Source organism: Chenopodium album, chromosome 5, assembly GCF_948465745.1.
Source record: "Chenopodium album chromosome 5, dcCheAlbu1.1, whole genome shotgun sequence".
NCBI lineage: Eukaryota > Viridiplantae > Streptophyta > Magnoliopsida > Caryophyllales > Amaranthaceae > Chenopodium > Chenopodium album.
The window spans coordinates 25935555-25939856 of record NC_137838.1 but is presented as its reverse complement, the minus strand read 5'-3'; the positions used below and the strand labels follow the sequence as shown (position 1 = coordinate 25939856).

At 37.2% G+C, this 4302-nt stretch overlaps 1 non-coding gene across 1 annotated transcript; it reads right to left on the bottom strand.

Moving 5' to 3' along the window:
• Positions 1–1804: 1804 nt before the first annotated feature.
• On the bottom strand, positions 1805–1911 carry LOC145633285 (small nucleolar RNA R71). Its single transcript, XR_014112620.1, has one exon. It is a non-coding gene; the product is annotated as a small nucleolar RNA R71 (small nucleolar RNA).
• Between the last annotated feature and the right edge of the window lie 2391 nt (positions 1912–4302).

The following is a 4302-nucleotide window of genomic DNA, read 5'->3' as shown; positions in this document are numbered from 1 at the left end:
TGATTTGCTACTTTGTTATTGCATGATCAAGCGGCATCTACATCTACCCATTTCCCTTGGTGCTTAGTTATATTAATTTTAATCCATTTCTTATTTCTTTTCTCTTTTGTTTTCTTTTGTTTCCTCCTTAATTTCTAATTTCTTTTATTTTTACTTAGTTTTATTAGCTTTGTATAAATACCCATCTTTGGGTAATTAGAAAGGGGGAATTTTATGATGCTATTTTTCATAATTAGTTTAGGATAGCTTCTCTCTCTTAGGGTAGATTAGATAATTTTTAGAGAGAGAAAGTAGATTATTGCTCAATTTTCTTCCAAGTATTCAACTTTGCTTAAGTTTAATTTTCAATCAAGCAAGAATTCAAGTTTTCATCTTTCATTAATCCTTTTTTTAGTAATCTCTTCTCCTTTCCTTTAGTTTTATTTATTTGTTTTATTGTTGTTTATTATTGTTAATCTTATTAGTTCATCTAGTTGTTATTGATTCCATTGATTTTAATCATGTTTTGTTTTGAGTTTGTTGAGTTTATTTCAAGTTTTGATATTGTGTTTAATCTCCCTTCTCTGGGCTAAACTTCTGGCTAGGGGAAGGGGGTGGAAGATATGAGTTGATATTGGATGAATGCTGATGGTTAGATTGAACTTATGCCATAAATTGATGAAAGACATGATTTTTAATAGCTTGAAATTATTGTTGCACTCTATTTGATGTTTTCTAGTTTAAATGCATGAAAGTGATTTGAACTAGATTAAGATCGTCTCTATTTTAATGATTGCATGAGAATGAGTTATTAAAGTGGAGTTTTTATGGATTGTGCTTCTTTATTCTCTTGATTTTATTGTAACTAATAGGATGCATGAGAATGATCCTTATTAGTGTAGACCTCTTTCATTGTTGATTTGCTTAGACTATTGCATGAGAATGAATTGTTTAGGTTGAATCTTGTGTTCTTTAGCATGTGTTTCATGATAATCATCATTATTCCCCTCTTTCTAATCATATTGGACACCCACGTATCCCTAGCGTCGTCTCTCTTGATTTTAATCATCATTATCTTCGCTTATTTGTAGTTTTAATGCTCTTTTGTTCAAAAACCAACAAAAACATTCCCCTTTTTACTCTTGCATTAGTGAAAATTAATGTTGAATGAGTGAGCTGGCTTAGTGGTTCGACCCTTTACTTGCCCCTATACTTGTATTAGGGTAGTTTAGGTATGTAAATGATTAATTTGATTAGGGTAGTAGTTTAACGACCTATCTTAACCCGATCAAATTTTGGCGCTGTTGCCGGGGAAGCGGCTTGTTTAACATTTATTGTTGCTATTGCTAGAGTCATTTTATTTGCTTTCCTTTCTCTTATTTTGCTTGTTTAATCCTACTTGTCATTGCTAATCGTGTGCTTAGCTTTGTTGTATTCAAAGAAAGATATGGCAAGACAAGAGGATGACCTTTTTAGGGAGTTTAGAAACCCGGAAATCTATGAGCTCACGAGTGGTATACTTCCCCCGACCACCGAGACTAATTTCACAATCCATCCACAATATGCTAGGATGGTGCAAATTGAGCAATTTTCCGGAGGCGTAAGTGAAGACCCCATTGAGCATTTGGACCGATTCCTTAAGTTGTGTGCAATGATGCAAACAAATGAAGTGAGCCAAGATTACATTCGTATGCATCTCTTTCGGCAATCTCTCACCGGAAGAGCAAAGAAATGGCTCAAGCTTTTGAAGCCCAACTCTCTCACCTCATGGACAGAAGTTGCGAAGGCCTTTCTCAAGAGGTTCATTTTCGATGAGCAAACCGCAAAAATGAGGAGGAAGATAGCTTCCTTTGAGCAGGAACCAGATGAAACTCTTGGGGAAGCATGGGAAAGGTTTAAGGATTTAATTAGAGCATGTCCTCATCATGAATTCAACCGTAATTTTCTCATGAGATTCTTCTATGATGGCTTGGAGCCAATGTCAAGGACCAATCTAGATGCGGGTGCCGGTGGCCAATTGATTAAGATCCCTCAAAACCAAGTTGAAGCTACAATTGAAGAAGTGGCTACTAGCTATTCTTGGGGAGGCCAAAGAAGGTCCCAAGGGAAGCAAGGAGATCTTTATGAGTTGGAGAAAGTCGGCCAACTTAAGCACATAGTTGAGCTCTTGAATGAAGGTCTTTCCAAGTTGAATTCAAGTGTTGGTTTTTGTTCAAAACATTCACAAATCATTGATTTCTCATGTGCTCGTTGTGGTGGGACGGATCATGATGCATCCTATTGTAGAGAGTTCAATCTCAAGCATGGTGAAGTTTTGACTTTGAGGGAAAAAGAGTTTGTAACCCAAGCACAATCCCAACAACTTCAACAACCTCCAAGGCAAGAAAACTCCTACCCCCAAGATGGACCTCTCTTCAATCCACCAACCCAAAACTTTTCCTACCTTTCCAACCAAGTAGAGAACTCTCAAGATCAAAATCATGACCTATGTCCTCCAGCGTATGAAGAAAAATCCCCACCCGAACACACACAAACCCAAATTCATCAACAACGTCAAATTATCACTCAACAATTCCAAGAAATCAAATCTTACAATGAAGTTGTTGATTCCCAACTAGCCAAAACTTCTTCTCTCCATTTAACCAAAAAACTCCCCTTACAATCATCTACTAACCCTTCACATACTTATCAACCCAAAACTTGCAAGGAGGACAAGGGTGTTGATGATGTTGTTGAGAAGAAGGTTCAAGAACAAAATGAGGAGCCATTTGATCTTAGTAAACCAAACAAGTTTGAAGGCCCGATCCCCTTTCCTTCTTGGCTAGTTGAGAATGTCGTTTTGAAGAGCCCTATGGCGGTGAGCGTATGTAGAGTTGATGTGGTTGATGATGTGATGGCTAATGAGAGCTTACCTCCACGTGATGATAAGGTGACAATGAGGTATGATGACTTCCTTGAAGTTCCCGCTTGGTTTGAAGGATCTCTTAAGGAAGGTGAGGTTGCCCTTCCTAATATTGAGGATTCCAAGCTCGATCCCCCTTTTAGAAGGAAAAGAAAGAAGAGTGAAAAAAGAAGAAGAATCAACAAGAAGAAGAGAAAGAGAAAAGATGAGCCACCATTGGCTCTTGATTCATTCCCTCCTTTTCCTTGTGGTGATGTGAGACCTCAAGGAGTGCTAGTTCTCAATCTTGGGGGAATCTATGATTCAATCCTCCAGTTGATGAGGGTGATGTTCTTTAATCCACCTTGAATGAGGTGAAGGGTCAAGCTAGAGACCATAAACAAGCGCTTCCCGGGAGGCAACTCGGAGGATTTCTAACCCTTTTTCTCCCCCCTCCTTTCTTTTTCTTTTTGTTTTATTTCTTTGTTCTCTTTTAATGTTTTATTTTGTGTATTGTCTTGCCTTGTAGGTTGCTTTTTGGAAGTTTGGAGCGGAGTGACATTTGGTGAACTCTATTTTATGCTCCTTAATTCTTTTAAGACAACCTCCCGGTGATACCTTTCTTATTTTTACTCTTTTACTTTTTCTTTGAGTGCTTAGTTTAGGACTAGTTTAGGAAGAAGTTGAATGGTTTGAGATTGTTTGCATTTGTTCTATGGAACCTGGGATTATTGATGTTGTTATCGAACGATCAATTGTTTGATGATTGGGACTTATTTGGATTATATGCCTCGTTTGTGAACCTTTTTTATTTCTTCCTCTTTCTTTTGTTTTTTTGTTTTTTTATTTTTTTTTTTTGGAAAACATGACTATGGAATGATTAAATGAATTTGTTTTGGAATTCGCTCATGCATTTGGAATTGATTGCTTTGATAATGTGCCAAAGAATGTTTTTCTTCCTAATTGATGATGGCCTACATGGTTTGAGAGTGCTTGTGGTTGAGATAGACAAATTTTAAGCTAAGGTAGAAAGGTTAAGAACTATTGAGGACGTTTGAACCCTAAGTTAACGGAAAAGTGGTAAGATGGTGTTGCTCTCTATAGTGGATATGAAGCTCTTTAGTTTGTATTTGCTTACTTCCCATCCCTTGTGAGGTTTAGATTGTTCTAGCCTTCGTCAATTTTGTTGAGCGGCGTTTAGGATCCTTGACTATGCATATCTTAATCCTTGTGTTGTCCTATAACTCCCAAGATAGTGACCAAGCGTCTCTAGGGGAGGAAAAGGGCACCCTTTTCTCATTTTTCTTTATCTTCTTTTAGTTTTGTTACATATTTTGTTTTTATTTTGCATTTTCTCCTCTTGCCAACCCTTTGAGCCTATTCCCTTTCTTGATTATGAGCCACATTATAAGCCTGATGACCTTTTGTTTCCCTAACCCTTA